Genomic DNA, 18767 nt, shown 5'->3' on the forward strand with positions numbered 1-18767 from the left:
GGCAGCCTTCCTGGAACGAGAACAAAAGGACATAGCTGGTGATGATGGCCAGGGCAAAGGTTGGAGTTTGGGGGTACAATTGACCACAGGCCCTGTGTTCTGACAATCTAATGAAAGTCAGCGAGAAAGCTCAGACTGCGATAGAAAATGGAGTTGTGCCCACTGGACGCTGGGCCCTCTGCCTCTCCTCTCTTCTTTTCAGAAGCAGCTCTGGTTGCATCCTACGAGATTTGTTTTCCCTGAAAGAAAATTCCTAAAGTCGTATGGATCAGAATGAGATGGGGTTGGTTGACTTTGTTGAACTGTAGGAACAGGAAAAAAAAACCTCTCATTCTTTGAGGATGGTCTTTTAAAAAAATTACTAGGACACAGTCCAGACATCACACCAGTCAATAGTTCAATTATATCAAGAAGTAGTGTACACTTGCTACCACAATCGGTTCCCAAACATTTTTTCTTTATTGTACCCCTTGATCTTAGCTCCCCATTATCCCCACCTCCCTTGCCGTGACCCTCAGGGTCCCTTAATGTAGTTACTATCTCTATAAATTCACCAATCCTGGGTCTCATATACCAGAAAACATAGAAAAATACATAACAGAAATTCAAGAAGGCTACCAACAGTAACAAAATACAAGAGATAAACCCTAATTTCAAGGGGGAAAAAAACCCACAAAATATTTTTTTTTAAACCAGATCAAACTCAGAGCATTTCAAAAGGGAGATCAAATGATAAGCTTTTAACCACTCAAGTCAGATTTTTCATTTTAATCTACTACAAGAGTCTCTACAATACTCTGTCTGATCACCAGGCTATTCCCACCTCTTGATCATGGTCAGAGGGAAATCACCGGAGGCTTAATTTATGTAGAGATCCTGAACATGTATTTTAGACTTTGCTTCCCAAGACTTTAACTTTAAACATGCCCTCCTCTACTCTCTCACCCACAGCGCCTTCTCAAACTCTGCTACCTTGTCCCTCCTTACGGGAAAGTGTTCTAGGATAGGCCGTTTCTTGAGCTGTGAACTTGAGCTCTTGGGAGATGCTGAGAGTGGCTTTCCTTTTTACAGGCTCTGCAAGGAAGAGGGGTGGGATGTGGGCCCCTGCAGACAGGGCTGGAGGTGGGGTGGGGATGAGAGATGCTCGGTGCAGATTTCAGTTCTGTCTCCACTGGCAGGGTTTGCAGCCACCGTTCCTCTACCCCTAGAGTAACGAGTTACCCAAGGACACAGACCTGTCGCTGGGGGCTTGATCGTTTCCCTATTTGATCAAATCCCTCCTTTTGACATGCCTTTTATCCTACACTCTATGAAGCATCAGCCCTGGCCCAGGTGTGAAGGAGGATGGGATCTTTCCAGAGTTTAGCATCTTTCTTTCCAGAATGTTTCTTTCCCCACTGTGTTAGTCTGGGTAGACTAGAGAAACAAATTCATAGACACTTACATGTGTACAAGAAAGAGCTTTCTTAAAAATAAAAAGAAAAAAAGAAAGATTTATATAAAGAGTAGTTGTACATTAAGAAAACATTGCAGCCCAGTCCAAATCAAGCCCATAAATCTGATATTAGCTCATATGTGCAATACCAATCTAGAAAGTCCTCTTCAGACTCATGAAACACATGTAATGACGCTGAATGCAGGAAGATCACAGGCCAGTGGGTGGGAAGTCTTGTGGATCCAGTTGCATTGTAAGCATCTCAGTGCTGGCACGGGTCTCCATGTGGCTCCCTCAGTTCAGGGCACTAGAGTAGTTCCATGTGTCTTGTCAGCTGCAATGTCTCCCAGGGGTGAGTTTCTGTCCCACCTTCAGTAAGCTAGTTAACTTTTTAGTGCCTTCAAATAAGGTCATCAAACTGCAATCTGATTGACAAGTAAACTCCACCCCTTCACTTGAAAGTCTCAAATTGACAACAGATTATGCAACTACCACACCCATTCTTTATCAGTTAGAGTAAGGGCCATCTAATCAACTGACAATGGGTCTCTTACTAAACCCAAACTCTCTGTCACTGAGTTGATTTCTATTCATAGTGACCCTATAAGACAGGGTAAAACTGCTCTGTTGTGTTTCTGAGTCTAAACCTTAACAGAGCAGTTAATTTCTTCCTCCCTCAGAGTAGCTGGTGGGTTTGAACTACCTCCCTTGAAGTTAGAAGTCCGACACCTAACCCGCATGGCACCAGGTCCCCTTTGGGTTGATTACCAATCAAATCCTCTGCCGTCACATTGGTTTCAGCTCAGAGGAATCCGACTGAGTGATTGCCCTTCGCTTCTTAGTGTGATTGAATGATTGGATTGTACGATATATGAATTATAGCTCAATAAAGCCGGTTGTTAAAGAGACAATGGACTTTGTCCACAGACTTTTTGAAGTCCCTTTGTTCCATCAACTGGGCAGAACACCAGCACCAGTGTCTTTCCTAATGAGTATTCAGCTCCTTTCAAAGAAAAGCTCTTCAAGAGATATTTGGGTTGATAGAACAACGGTACTCATTTGTGTATTTTTTTCTAATGTGTACTTTGACGGAGTGGTATTTTAATGAAATGAGAATTTCCTATTACCATGAAACCTGTGAGAGATGGAACTAAACAGACGGCCTATTTTCCTGGGTTTCACAAATTTTCCACCTTTGCCAGGGCACACTCTTGTTGATGAGTGGGTTTTAATCACTTGTTTTAGTGGAAAATATTTGCGTTTTCCTTCTCTGACAGGTTTCTTTCTTGCATGGTTTCCGGCTTTTGCAAATTTTACTGTGTCTGACGTGAAAACTTCTTTCAAAGGCACCTGAGGAACAATATATCAATAAAGATTTTTTGAATTCGTTGAAACCTGATGACAACAGAGGGGTGCAGCAAGGCCAATAAGAGCTTGTAAAAGTCTGTGCTAGCAGAGGGTTGGCACACAGTGACATGGGGGAGAGGGAGGATAGAGGTCCACACGAGGGGAGAGAAATTAGGGGAGTGGAGAGGACTTAGACTACTGGGGGCTGGGGCGGGGGGGGGGGGCAGGATATAGGATAGGATTGATGAGCGGTTTGAACTGTTGAATACGGAGCTAATGGTCTGAAATGTAGACCCACCCCCAACCTAATTCAAAATTTAAAAATCATTCTAAAAGATCTCTGATTTCTATTTTCCATAGTCATGAGTATTTCTAATACTACTTTTGTGGGCTGTATGTGTGTGTGTGTGCTTATTTTCATATCATTTACAAAGGATATGATAAATCTATTTTAAGTGATCTACCTTTTTCTAATATAATTATGCTGGTACCCCTGAATTCTAACTCTGGATCCCTTGAATGTTGGTATGCCCTTGAATTTCATCCATGGGCCCCAAAGAGATGAGAAGTCACAAGACAGAAGAGAGGAAATGCTCACCATCCCAACCAAATGCCTTGGGCTGCAGAGAGAGAAAAAGGCTTCTATTTACATACAAGCTGTTACTTGTCTTGGAGTCTAGTTGTTTCACGCTTAGCCTACTTCACCTGGTGTATTTGCCAACTAGATACTAGAATGCTTCTACTTTCTTCACTTTGTCTTTCAGCATTCACGTTTGAGTACAATTCCAACTTACCTTTGTGTTAAGTTCCGTATACCCTATGTATCTGCTGTGGTAAACCATCCCGTGTCAGTTGTAATAAACAAGCTGAACTTTGTATCAAAGACATATGAATATGTTTTTCCAGTAACTTGCACTTTCCCCCAGATTTCAGTTTTATCCACCAGATGGTTACCAGCTGGATCTCTATGAATAAATTACAAATGACCAATGATGATAAATATTTTCATGACTCCAGCTCCTGAAAGATTTGAAAGCATGTTAATGAATTCCTTTCCAAACATTTGGTGTAAGCATATCATTGTTGGGCTAACAGATCATCTCTTATGCTATTGACAGAAATAACTCCTTGGAATTGTGACAGGGAAGACGTGTGTGAAAGCAGTCACTTCATGGGTCTGTGTTGCAGAAATCAGTCCAGTTACAGCATAATGTTAAGCTTCTAGGGATTTTCAAAAATTTTTATTGGTACTTCATCCATCTATTGTACAATTCAGTAGTTCAACATATTAAGAAGAGTTGTACAATCATTACCACAATCAATTTTAGAACATTTTGTTCTTCCTTGTACTCACTGTTATTTGGTATACACACACACACACACACACATACATATATATATTTTTAAGTAATGAAATGAACACCAAGAAACAATGTCAGTTAAATTCTTTCACAGTCCTTTCTATACTCAAGGCAACAATGAACCAATGATGTCAAAATTTAACCTAACTTACCAGATTGCAATATAACAAATTAAAATTTGAAAAATAACTGTCTTGCAAAGGATCAAGTGTTTTTTTTAGGCATGCTCATCATGTTCTAAAGGAGCCCTTGTGGGTTAGCCAGTAGGCCACTAAACACAAGGTCAGTGGTTCAAACCCACCAGCCGCTCCTTGGGAGACAGACGAGGCTTCCTGCTCCTGTGAAGATTTACTGCCTCAAAAACCCTAGGGCAGTGGTTCTCAACCTTCCTAATACAGGTCCTTAGGTTGTGGTGACCCCCAACCATAAAATTATTTTCGTTGCTACTTCATAACAGTAATTTTGCTACTGTTGTGAATCAGAATGTAAATATCTGATATGCAGGATGTATTTCCATTATTACAAATTGAACATAATTTAACCATAGTGATTAATTACAAAACAATATGTAATTATATATTGTGAAATATTTGTGTTTTCCGATAGTCTTAGGTGACCCCTGTAAGTGGGTCGTTTGACCCCCCCAAGGGGATGTGGTACCACCCACACGTTGAGGACCGCTGCCGTAGGGAGCAGTTTCTTAGCCTTATGGAGGTGCTATGAGTCAGAATTGACCTCATGGCAACGGGCTGGGTTTATGCTCAATTGGAACTCAGTATGCAGCTTCGCTGTAATTGGAAGCAAGTGGTTTGACATACTATTTTCTCTCTGAACTGCAGCTCCATTTCATTGCTCCAGGGAAGTTTGTTGCAGCTAAGAGGACTGGAGGGCAGACTAGGAGCAAAGGGAAAACAGGACAAAACAAAACCCCCCAAACTCGGGAGAGTTCTTTGGAAGCAAATATTCTCTTAGTGAAAATTTAGAATGTGATTCCGTAATGGAACTTGTATTCTTCTTCATTATCTGACAGTATTTCCTGGATTCTTAACTGTCCCTTAGCTTCCACAATTCAAACAAAATAATAGTGACCTCAACATTTAAAAGGATTTTTTATGCTATAAAAGTAGCGTTTATTGTAGAACTTTCAAAAATACAGCAAATAAAGAAAAATCTAGAAATCATTTATATTCTAAAAATCCATAAACAGAGTATCATTTTGGTGTTTAAATTTGTTTCCGAACATGCCAACTTTTAAAAGTGAGATGTGAAATGAGGTCTTTTAGCGGTCCTCTTTTAGATTGACACTGGATGAACTGAAAGAAATGACTACAGGTTCACAGAACTTTGCAAAGATTTGTCGTGGCTGTGCTTCACCAGTAGACAATTTCCCCTTGGATTGCGCCTGTCTTTTGTGGCTCTGGAGGTTGGCGAGTGCACAGGGACAGATTAGGGCTGTGCAGCTCTAATCCCTTATCTCGTTAGGGCCAGCTTCATATTGTTACAGGACTCCAGTCCTTCCATCAAGATGGGAGATGCTGAAGCCAACAGGCCTTTTTCAAACAAAGCAAATGTTCTCTCACTCCTAGCATAAAATCGAGGCCTTTTGTACTCCAAGGCCGCTCTCCTACACCACTCCCATGTAGGCACAAGAGAATGGTATATTTTTACAAAAAGTGTTGAGAAATTCGAAGTTTCTTTCCTTTCAAACCTAACAGCACACAAAATATGTTGAAAGCAGTTTTCTCTGAACTAATCTTTAAAACAAAAGGAATAGCATTTGTTGTTGTTGTTGCTAGGTGCCTTCCAGTCGCTTCTGACTCACAGTGACCTAACCTGTGAACAACAGAACAAAGAGCCAACGGGTTCTGCGCCATGTCACAACTGTCCCTGCGTTTGAGCCCATTGTTGCAGTCACAATGGCAATCCTTCTGGTGGAGCATCTTCCTCTGTTTCAGAGCGTTCCCAGTCTCCTAGTTCAATGTTGCAAATTCTCAACCAAAACCAGAAGGAAAAACCAGACATGCCATTCCCTTAGATGTTCCACAACTTTGGCTTACAACTCTGATGCCTCAGTTTATCATCTATTGAATAAATTATTTCCAACCTGAAAACTGTTTCCTCATGAATAAAACAGAATGATAATGGCATTTGAAGATGGTTTACAGGACTGTGTCATCTAAGTAAGTATTTAGTAGATAATCATTTCCATTTGCCTCTTGCCCTCCACCCCACTCCCCAATCCTTAATGCCGGAATAATCTGGTTTACTATCAAATGGACCCCTTCTACTTTTTAAAAAAGTAGCAAAACAGTTTGAGAGTATTTCAATGATTTTAAATTAATTTCCTTAATGTTTCTTCAGTTTACAATCCCCAATTTTTAGTGGTTTGAATAAGACTAGTTATTTAAATTTGATAACTTTACTTATTGTTTTTTACTTCTTAGCCATTTTCTTTCTTTTTAAAAAAATGTTATTGGGGGCTCTTCCAGCTATTATAATATCCCAAACATGAACTGTATCAAGCATATTTGTATCTATGTTGCCATCATCATTTCCAAAACATGTTCTAGTTGAGCTCTTGATATAAGCTCCCGTTTTCCCCTCCCTCCAACGCCCTCGCACCGTCATGAATCCTTGATCAATTAAATACTATTATTACTTCATATCTTACACTGTCTGTTGTCTCCCTTCACCCACATATCTGTTATTTGTCCCTTTCTGGGGTGGAGGTGGCTATATATCTAACCTTGTGATGGGTTCCTCCATTTGCCCCCTTCCCCCTCCCCAGACCCCTTCTACCCTCATGATTCACTACACCCACTACTGTTCCTGGGGATTTATCTGTCCTGAATTCCATGTGTCAATCCATGTGCATTCTCCAGTCTAGCCAAATTTTAATACAGAACTGGGTCATGGCAGTGAAGGGTGGAGGAAGCATTCAGTAACTAGAGAAATGATGTGTGTACTATACTTTACTTGAATCATCCCTTCCTTATAACCCTTTTGTGTGTGTGGGGGGGAATCCAATTGTCTACAGATGGGCTTTGGGTCTCCACTCTAACCCCTCTTCTTTGCATTGATATAGTTGTTTGTTTTGGATCTTTTGATACCTGAGCCCGTAGAAACCTCATGATCACACAGGCTGGTGTGCTTCTTCCATGTGGGCTTATTTGCTTCCCTGCTAGATGGCTGCTTTTTTAACATCAAGCCTTCAGACCCCGGATACTATCTCTTGAAACCCGAGCACCATCTGCTCTCTTCACCACATTGGTGTATGTACCATTTTGTCTTCAGCAATCTTGTCGGGAAGGTGAGTATCAAAGAGTGCCAGATTATCAGAACAAGGTATTCTTGTGTTAAGGAAGGCCTTGAGTAGAGTCCCAAAGTCTGTCTGCTATCTTAATACTTAACACATAAATATAAGTACATTGGCTTCTATCCCTTTCATTATAAATTAATATATTTACATATATACATGCCTAAAGCTATACTTCTATAAATAGCTTTTGCCTTCTTTTTCTTTCCTCTATTTCCTTTCACCTTCCTCCTATCCCAGTATCATGCGCACCCTCCATTCGGCTCTCAGTAATTCCTCTCGGATACATTGCACTTGATTAAACCCCACCAGGTATTATACACCCTTCTCGCCATCAATTTTTTGTATATATGTTTATATTTCTTGCATTACCTTGCAGCTGTTCTTCTTTATTTTTATAAATACTTTTATTGGGGCTCTTACATCTCATCACAATTCATACATTCCTCCAATGTGCCAAGCATATTTGTACATATGCCGCCATCATCATTTTCAAAGCATTCTCTTTCCACTTGAGCCCCTGATATCAGCTCCCCATTTCGCCATCAATTTAGATCTCACATTGTTCCCCATCTCTGTCCCCCTCACTGTCCCCTCTTCTCCCATGTCCGCCTTCCCAAGGGTTCAGTCAAAACAGTGGCTTTTGAGGGTTATCTGCTGGTTCAGTTAGAGTCAAACCAGAGAGGACATTTCTGGCAACTCTTTTTTTTTTATTGCAAAGGGGATAATTTTGATAGATTTTCTTGAAAGAGACAGGACAATTCTGGGGGCTCAGTAGGAAAAAGTTTTAAGAGAATTGATAACAATATTGGTGAGGAAAAGGCCTGGAAATTGGCATGGAATAATTTATTGCTCCCAGGACAACGCACCTGCTCTTTCCTTCAGGAAAGCAAGCATCGCTGTCCTTTGAGAAGTTCATTGGGAAGCCTAACTCCCTCCACACTATGGCCCTAATCTTGCTCCTTTGGACTTCTTTTTGTTCCTCCAACTTCAGGAACATTTAAACTGAACACAAGGCTTAAAATTTTAGGAAGAAGACACATGTTGCTAAGGGAAGACCTTGTTCTTTATATGAAAAAAAGTTTCTGTTGCTGCATTGAAATGAATTATAAAATGCTTATTTATATATTTGCTATATGTATCTCATTACATAATATTTCACTGTATTCACTGTATGTGGAAAATTCTAGTTCTGTTCTCTCGAGTCATTAATACTGCATCTAGAACGTCCGCTAAGTAACTCAAGGTGAGAGTATTAGGATTGTGTATGAAGTCATCCAGGAGCCCTGGTGGTGTGGTGGTTATGCATTGGGCTGCTGATGGCAAGGTCAGCAGTTCAAAACCACCAGCTGCTTCATGGGAGAAGCATGGCTTTCTAATGGTTGCACTCTCAGAAACCCACAGGGGCAGTTCTACCCTGCTCTAAAGGATTGCTATGGGTGGCGTCAATTCTAAGGTAGTGAGTCTGAGTTTGGGGGTTAATGTAGGATCACATGGAGTCATTGAGTGGTGCAATTGGTTAACATGTTTGGGTGTTAATGAAAATGTTGGGGGCTCGAGCCCACTCAGAGGTGTGCTCGAAGAAAGTTCTGGAGTACTGCTTCTGAATAATCAAGCACTGAAAACCCTTTGGAGCACGGTCCTACACGTGGGATCACCAGGACGTGGGATTGATTTGATGCCACTGGCTGTTGATCAGATCATATAACATATATTGGAAAGGACAAGTCATTTGAAAATAGGGATAGAATTTTGCTCATGATTTTCATTAGTCTTCTGATTCCAAAAGTAACTTTAAAACCTAGACTAAGGTTAAGTTCTCTTTTTAAATTTTTAAAATGGTTTTATTAGGGCTCATACAACTCTTATCACAATCCATATATACATCAATTATGTAAAGCACATTGGTACATTCATTGCCCTCATCATTCTCAAAACATTTGCTCTCCACCTAAACCCCTGACATCCGCTCCTCGTTTTTCCCCCTTCCTTCCCGCTCTCCCCTCCTTCATGAACCCTTGATAATTTATAAATTATTATTTTGTCATATCTTTCACTGTCCGACATCTCCCTTCACCCACTTTTCTGTTTCCGTCCCCCAGGGAGGAGGTTATTTGTAGATCCTTGTAATTGGTTCCCCCTTTCCAACCCTCCCTCCCTCCACCCTCCCAGTATCGCCACTCATACCTCTGGATTCCCTGTGTTTCTGGTTCCTATCTGTACCAGTGTACATCCTCTGGTGTAGCCAGATTTGTAAGGTAGAATTGGGATCATGATAGTTGGGGGTGGGTGGGGGCGGAGGAAGCATTTAGGAACTGGAGGAAAGTTGTATGTTTCATTGTTGTTACATTGCACCCTGACGGCTGTCTCCTCCCTGTGACCCTTCTGTAAGGGGATGTCCAGTGGCCTACAAATGGGCTTTGGGTTTCCACTCCGCACTCCCCCCCTCATTCACAAGATATGATTTTTTGTTCTCATGATGCCAGATACCTGGTCCCTTTGGCACCTTGTGATCGCACAGGCTGGTGTGCTTCTTCTATGTGGGCTTTGTTGCTTCTGAGCTAGATGGCAGCTTGTTTCAAGCCTTGAAGACCCCAGACACTATATCAAGTTCTCTCATACATTGTCGTTTCATGAGGCAATATGCAAACTTTTCTCAGAGCATGACTAAATGTTTGGAGGAGCACACAAGGTTCAGGTATGGCACGGATAATTTATTTTCTATCTTGATGAAAAATATGCAGAATTTCAGATTGAAACATGGCTTCATTCATGATTTATCTACCTGGTTTTATCTTCTTTTCAAAATCTGTCATCATTTTTGACAGTAACACAATTGTTTATCTCTGGAAAGTTGGAGGTTGGTGCCCCATGCAGGCAATTCATATTCATAACCGTCCAGCCTCTGAGAGAGATTAGGGTGTCTAATTCTGCTTTCTTGGCCACTGTGGGGGAGGTCAGATCCTCCCTGGAGGCAGACTGCTGTCCTCCCACCACAGGGCTGGGCCTGCTCCCTGCTGCTGGAAGCAGTGGGTTACTTCTCCCTGAAGCTTGCTATCATTAGCTTGGTTCCTGTAGGTGGGGTTTACACCCTACTGATAATGGTTCCTATGGAGATCCAGAGAACAGGTCAAAGTTAAGCTGCCATTCTGACTCTTGGATCCGCCCATCTTGTCACTTGTATATCCCCAATCCCTCCTCTTCCTATTGTGTGTATGTCCTTAGACCACCCCCTCTCATTACTATATAACCTATAGTGCAACCCCTTCCTGTGACGTATGTCTTTACCTGTAATTAGTGGGCTTGCATGCCCCCAAAAGGTATATAGCCCTGGGTTAGCAATAGAGGCGCTATCTTACTGGTCTCTCCACCCTCTCTCCTCTGCTCCCTCTCCTGCCCCGTTTCCCTTTCCCTTTGTCTTCCTTCCCTTCCCCCTCTCTCCATGTGGACCACCAAGCAGGGCTGAGGTGAGCAATGCTACCGAAATGTGTCTGACCCCATTATTGCAATATCTCTTCTATCTCATGCTGTCGATGACTTGAATATAATATACTTATATATCGCAACATACGATTGTGCTTACTGAACCCACGACTAGCGGTGGGGGGTGCCCCCCCCCCCCGCAACCTCATACTACATGCCACACCTCTCACCTTATTGCATATACTCTTAGTGCTTGATGTTTATAATCCTCTAAACATTCCACTTCCTGTTGTACCCTAAGTCCATACTTTACTGGCCTAGGATCAAATGTGGGTTTCATACTACATAGCCTTGGAGCTGTACGCCTCGACAGTCTCCTCATTTCGTTACTCCCTGCATGCTTTTTCTTAGAGCACTAATAAGTCTGGCCTGAAACATTCCACAATTTAATTTCAAGTGTATTTTTTGCATACGCTTGTTTAAGTAAATGCAGTGGACAGCTCTGCTTGCCTCTGAATTTGTCTTTGGAGAAGTACAACCAGAGTGCTTCTTAGAAGCAAAGAGGGCGAGACTTGCTTTCACGCCCTTTGGACATATTGTCAGGAGATACTGGGTCTTGGTAAAGTGGAAGGACAGCAAAAGATGGATTGACAGGGATTGCAAGAATGGGCTCAAACGTAACCACTGTGAGGATGGCGCAGCACAGGGCAGTGTTTCATTCTGTTATACATCAGGTTGCTGTGAGTTGGAAATGACTTGACAGCACCTGACAACTTTAGAAGCCCAAATGGCATAGTAGTCACAAGTTGGGCTGCTAAGTGCAAGGTCAACAGTTCAAAACCACCAGCCGCTCCATAGGAGAAAAGTAGGGCTTTCTACTCTGATGAGTTACAGTCTCAGAAACTCACAGGGATAGTTCTGTTGTGTCTTGAAGGATCACTTTGAGTCATCATTGACTCAGTGTCAGTGAGTTTGGTTTGGATTGGTTTAACAACAACAATATTTCTGTGTAATCCCCAATAATGATCTTATTTAGGAAGATAGTAGGGCAGATAAATATTACATCTTAATTGCATGAATATAAAAGTAAATTTGAAATAAGAGAAAATATTTACACTTATCAAGTCAAGTAGAAGTATATAATTTAGGAAGATGATTTCATAAATAATGGGAGAGTGTGAAATTTAAAAATTTACTTGCGGGCAATAAGAACTGTTAAGACAAATAAATATATAAACAAATACAATCATATACATATATGCATACATTAGAATATATAATTTACTATCTAGACTAAGAAATACATGAACTAACCAAATTACATATATTAAGGATAAGTCTTGAGGTCAGGTAGATCTGTTTGTTCTAACTCTATTAAAAAGCGGATAATGTCACAACCAGCCTGGGTCCCGACAGCAGAAGGCCATCTGTCAACTGCAAATGTCTGTGTCACAGTAGAGACAGTTCAGAGTGACAAACTGCACGGCATGCACACGTAGGCACGTGTGCACACATGTACACACACACGCACACAAATTTAATACAAACCAAAAGCCTAAAATAAACTCTAGTTCTTCACACACAAAAAAGTGTATAATAATTAGGATTGTGTGCCATTTTGACGGGGTCACGATTCTTAGCAGTTTGGTTGTTACATAATGATGTACTTATCTAACCTAACATACTGTAATCAAGGAACCCTGGTGGTGTGGCAGGTTACAAATGGAGCTGCTGAGTTGAGATCGAATAGAAAAATGACAGTGAGTTTGGTTTTTGAATATAATATAACCACTTCCATGAGGAGATCTGCTTTGAGGAGCCAACTCATTACAAGGGAGTTTCCTCAGGGGTGTGGCCTGCATCCCACAGATGTGGATGTTCTGGCCAAGCTCTCTGGTCCTTTGCTCCCTTTGGAGGCTGCCGTTGTTTATCATGGGTGATCTCTTTCCTTGAGCTTAATCTCTCTGTGTACCTCACAGCGTCACTGATTTTACTTCTCTAAAGAACCTGGCCTAAGACCCAGTACTTATGTGGAAGACCTCCCAAAAGGTGGGCAAATCTTATCGTGGTAAAAAGGTTGTCTTTTTGCTCTTAGCTCCTCACGTATTAGCTGTGTTACGTCTGACTTGATACTTCACCTTGGCAAACTTCCGTTTCCCACGAGCTAATATTGGTCCTACAAACGGAGTGCTACATAGTCAGTTCTGCCATAATGCAACCGATGTGTTCATAAACATTACCCACTACGCAAAAAAACCCAACCAAAAAACCATAGGTGCTTATGGGGAAAGGAGAGGTGGATCATAGTATTAAAATTTAAGCTGCATAAAAGTTTAATGTCACATTTAAAGATCGGAAGTTAACAAGTATTAACAGAACTTTGCATGTTACGTGGCTAAGAAACAACAAATAAATTATTTTCTCTTTAAAATACCTGAGATTTACTTGTGGAAGTAGGCATGAGAAGGATTATAGCTTATGTGTCATTATTTATTTATTTATTTTTAGTTATGTGTTACTGTAAAGTGGTAAAACGAGTTATCTGATATTCGATAGAGATGGGTGTGGGACATGCAGCTCTCTGAGTGTTTGTCTGCTTAAGCATTCTCCTGGACTGGACTCCTCTGAGAGCAGTTGCTGCCATCACCTAGTGTGTCTCACAGACAAAACTGTGCATAAGTAAATATAAAATTTGTGTCATGCTGAAAATTTCCCTTAATATATCACTTACCTTGGAATGAAGTTATGGTTTCAAACATGCTTAGCGCTGAGATGACTGTATATGCTATGCACTGAAGATGCAAAAAATATAATTATCTTTCCTTCAAGAAGATCATAAACTTGTGGCGTTATGTATGAATAATTACAACAGAATAATATCACAATAAAAATAAACACATTATTTAAAAAGGATTTGAGGTGGCTTGTTAAAATTCATGGAGGAGTATTCTATTTCTTGGCATGGTGGATTATCTAATTTGGGTAATAACCTCATTTCAAACATCTACTGGAAAAATTGGGGATCTAGTAAAGGAATGGAGAATTACTAAGCCATGATTCTGGAAAGGGGAGCCATGCAAAAGAGCCCAACTTCGAAGCTGTTCTTTATGCTGATTTGAAAGGGGCAGCTGAGAGATTCAAGCTGCTTCTTCCCACTTCATGGACCTTGGCATCCGGGTATGCCAAGGAGCCAGTGACTCTGGTGAAGTTTCTGATTTTGGGTTAGGCAGTAGGTTAAACTAGAATTAGTCATCTTTAGCTCTACTTTGAGTTATCGCAATCCGTGGTGGCCCCAGATTCTTCGTGTTTCTGGTTGTCTGGCAGAAGCAAAGATAATATGGAGGAAGATAACATCTTCCTACTTAGACCTAAAAATAGTTCTGAACTCATCTTACAAACACAACATGTGGCATGTGTCGTCTTGCTCTTATTTCAGTTGGCATGGCCTCTTCTGAATGAATTCTGCTGGACAACAAGCTGATACAATTTGGGGCAAATATTTCTTATAAAATTTTTAGTATTTTATGTTCTGTTTGTTGCAAAAATATGAAAAAGATGCACATTAATCCTGGGGGGATTTACTTAGGTATGATGTAATTGTTACATTTTCACTTTATTATTTTTTCTAAATGGAGAGGTGACTACTAAGGAACCTCACTACAATAAATATTCCCTGAATAAGTAATGTTGGTGATCTTAAACTTTGAACAAGTTACAAGAGAAACAAAAGACTTATATAAGGAAAACTACAAAACCCTCCTTGAAGAGACCAAAAAACATTATACAAATGAAACAAGCTACCATGGTCACAGATAGGCAGACCACACATTGTGAAAATGTCAATATTACCAAACATACTTTGAAAATTCATTGCAATTCTGATACAAATCCCACCACAATTCTTCAAAGAAATGGAAAAACTAATTACCAACTTTATATAGAAAGGAAAGAAACAAACGTAGGATAAGTAAAACTCTACTCCGTGCTCCCCTCAAAAAAAAAAAAAAAGTAAAATAGGAGGCTTTTCACTCCCAGACTTTAAAGCTAACTTTATAGCCATAGTGATCAAAACAGCCTGATACTGGCATAATAGATATGAAGATCAATGGATTAAAATTGAGAACCCACAAATAAAACCAAGTGCCTAACTCTGATAAAGGACTCAAACACATTAAATGGGAAGAGAGAGCCTTTTCTGCACATGGTGCTGGAAAAACTGTATTTTCATCAGTAAAGGATAAAACAGACCCTATACCTCACCTCCTGTACAAAAACGAACTCAAGATGGATCAAAGAGTTTGCCAAAGGAGATTCAGGGGTCCAAACAAATTAGCTTGCATGAACAGCAGGGAATGAAATTGGTCAGGCAAGGGGAACCCTTTATTCCATTGGTACAGATTTGGAAAAATGCCGGACCATATTTGAAAAATGATTCTCATAACAAAACTATGTCATGGAATTTAGAGTTCTTGTGTGTGAACAACAGAAACTGACTTTGGATAACTTACCCAGAGAAGAAATATGCTTCAAAGGCATCAGCTAGCTTAAAGGATCAAAGCACAGCCTGGGAAGGGTAGGAACCAAGGGAGATTGGAAGCCGGCAGTGGCACAAAAGTCCAGTTAGCAATCTCCGTTGGCTCCATTTCTCTGCTGTTCACCAATTGTCAATGGTCCATCAGTCAAAATAAGTTACTAACTTATTAAGTGTAAGATATCGGAGCATGGTTTTTGTATTTATTCTATTGTTAGTGTTGGTCATTTATATTTCCTTTTAGGATACTTTTTTTTTTATCGATGATCCATTTTAAATGAACTCTTGAGATTCTGTGCCCCACTCATGTTATTTTTAACATTATTTCTATTTTAATAAGGAATCATGTTTTATTACAGGGGCATGAAGCTTCGATGAGGGGATTTCAGAGTGTGAAAATAAGACAATGCAATGGATGTGCTATTAGAGACACAAACATGGTCTACATGAGAGGCTTTGAAGATTGATAATTGGAAATTCCATACATCAAATGACCTTAGATTCAGAAAAGTCTGAATACCTCATCCAGGCCAATTTCACACATTGTGTCTCCTCTGGTTACTGCCTTGGTTTTAAAAAATCAGTCAGCTTCAGTGAGCCAGATACAAAGATGACTTCATTTCTCAAAATATTTTCTATTGAACTAAGGAAGGCTTAATAGTCTAGGCTCAAAAACACTCCTGTGAAACTTGGTTGTATTCATTCAGAATAAATGGACAAGGGCTGTTAGTCTTGCCCTAAACCATGCCCCTGATTTCTCACCTCCCATACCTGCAGTAGTGGAGTTGTATTGATCTGTCAACCATTTTTTCTTTTAATAAAGTTCATTTATTCAACAAATATTTACAGAGCTCCTTTCCATAAGATATTGGGATGGATCAAACACAATAAGCAAAGATTCCCTGCTCCTACATTCTGAGGTGGGGATGGGGTGTGTGTTCACAGTAAAAGGCTGTACAGTAGATCACCCCATACAAGCTACTTTTGTCTAGGAAATAGGATCGTGAATTTAACTAGCTGAATGCCTGAGAACTGGTTGCTAATGACAACTTTAAAATCCTTTAGTTAATGTCTATGCGCATCAAAGGGATAACAACAGTACAAAGTGCGGCTCAGAGACATTAATAGACAATGTGCTGTGGCTCTTACTGGAAATTCTATCCAAATCAAATGTGACCCGCCGATTTAGACTGTGATTTACAATTTTAGCAGGCCAAGTGGTGCTGGGTTATGCTCCTCGGCGGGGACAAATTAGTGGGTGAAAGCGTAACCATTTCGCGCTCTTCTTTATCGTGATGCGTATGGCACCGTTCCGCCACGCCGAAGACAACGCCTGAACCAAGTCGCGATGAAAAATGCACCGGTGAACGCGACGAACGCCACCGAGGGAGGCTGCGTGAGCAAATTCAGTGTCACTGTAGGGCTAAGCACGGGCGAGGCCATCGGACGCCACTTCGTCCAATACGATCGTGGCCATTTTCTACGATCCAAGGGCGTTTGGCGCATTTTCTATTCCGCCAAAGCGATACAACCCAGTCGGCCGGCGTCCAGGAAGAAAGCTAGCGCTTCCGGCCTCCCTCCCGTTTCCTTCCTGCGTGAGGGCTGGCTTTGGTCGAGGCGGCCCCGCAGTACACCTGACTAGGCCGCGTGGGGGAAAACGCTCCGCAATAATAAACGGGAGCAGAAACTGGGAGGGCGACAGCCAGGGTCGGAGGATCCCCCCAAGAGGCAGAGACAGTATAGCAAACGGCACCCGGGCCCTAAGGCCTAGCCCGACACCCCGCCCGGCGGGCCGGAGGGCGGGGCCGCCGCTCTCCGCGCGAGACCTCCGACGCGACTTCCCAGAGAGCCTCAGGCAACGTTGACTAGCGGCCGGACAGCCAGTCCAGGGCGGCAGGGTGGGCGGGGCTTGCCTCGGTATTTAGCGGCACCGGAGGCCACGCCCCAAGTCGGAAGTGACGGAGTCCAGCTAGCGCGTCGAAGCTACCTCTATGGTTTTTCCTCCGCGTTCGGGAGTCGGGAAATGGCCGCTGTGTAGCTACAACGGAGAGCAGTCCCGGGAATCGTGCTTTGGCGTATCAGGTAGGCCTTGGGCTGCATTCGGATGGGAAAAATGGTAGTGAGTACCGAGGACGGGTGAATTTTTTTGTGTGAGTGGTAACGGACTGGCTGTGATAGGATATCTGGGGTGGTGTTCCGTTATTTATGCGTTTTTCTGTCAGCTTTCCTCAGGATCTCGGGGCACTGCGCGGCCGACAAAGTGGAGGGGGTGGGGGAAGCTCTGCGAACGGTGCGCGCGCGCGGCCACGAACCTGGCTCCAGACCTCAAGGCTGCTCGGCCTTCCTGCGCGTGCGCATGGCTCCATTTTTTTTTTTTTGGGTCAACCCTTCCCCCATTTTCTCTGCCCTGGCTTCTGCGCGCCCCCGCCCGAAGCCTTCTCCCGCGCACGCGCGGCTCCCTCCCTCCCCCCGCCCACGTTCCCGCGGCCGCCCGCGGTGCAACTGTGTCTTGTGCTCATTGGCTGCCTCTCCACCTTTCTTCGAGGCGCGTGTGGGCGCTGGCAAAATCGCTGTGCCCCGCGGCGGAGTGCCCGGGGTAGACGGGTAGGTGGTTCCCCGGCTCCGGGCTGTCGGCGGGCTCGCCCGGCGTGTTGGCGCTGGGTCGCGTCGCAGCCCCCCCCCTCCCCCCCCGGCAGGGCACTCCCCGCGGGCTTTCGGCTCTGGGCCCCGCTTCCCCGATCCCGCGACAACCTGCCCCGTGGGAAGGGAGCGTGCCCCGGCCCTTCTGGGAGCTGGTGTCATTGCTTTTCCTGGGGGTGGGGGCGGCTCAAAGCGGGGTGTCCCAGCGAAAGGATCCCGGCCTGGCCCGCCTTACCCTGCCGAAGGGCCCTTCCACGACTCAGCCTCCCCCGCGTCCCGAGGTTCAGCCCGAGTTCCGCGTCCGGCGTCTGGCACCCGAGATTGGGAGACGGCGGTGGGCCGCTGGGCGGGAGGGATGGTCGAGGTGAGGTTGGAGATCTTGCCCTTCTTTCAAACTCCTAAGTGGGCTTTCTTTACTCTCTACCTCCCCCACCACCATTTTTTCCCCATCTAATCCGATTGGAGCAGCTACCTCGGTAATTGTTTATATCAAACCAACTTCTAAAAGTTTTTAACCGTTTTAGGATTAGAAAACACGGTTGAAAGCAAACGTGACTCAAACAGATGTGCTAATGATGTCTACTTAATCTCTTCCCCCCTCGTTTTAAGCAAAGCAAAACTTTCTGATTTCTCCTATTTAGATTCAAGCTGAATGTTTGGGGTGCTGTTTAGGTTGGAAAGTACATTTATATAGGGCAAATTACTATTTGTTTA

At 42.7% G+C, this 18767-nt stretch overlaps 1 protein-coding gene across 9 annotated transcripts in view; it reads left to right on the forward strand.

The window, feature by feature from the left end:
- The first annotated feature begins 17347 nt into the window (after nt 1-17347).
- Nucleotides 17348-18767, forward strand: part of BCLAF1 (BCL2 associated transcription factor 1) — a 28664-nt gene continuing 27244 nt past the window's right edge. For all 9 annotated transcript variants that reach the window (XR_012785370.1, XM_075554485.1, XM_075554487.1 and 6 more), the window contains exon 1: nt 17348-17495. The gene's annotated coding sequence lies outside the window, so the exon portion shown is untranslated. The remainder of the gene's footprint in view (nt 17496-18767) is intronic.

This window comes from Tenrec ecaudatus, chromosome 7 (genome assembly GCF_050624435.1).
Source record: "Tenrec ecaudatus isolate mTenEca1 chromosome 7, mTenEca1.hap1, whole genome shotgun sequence".
Taxonomy (NCBI): domain Eukaryota; kingdom Metazoa; phylum Chordata; class Mammalia; order Afrosoricida; family Tenrecidae; genus Tenrec; species Tenrec ecaudatus.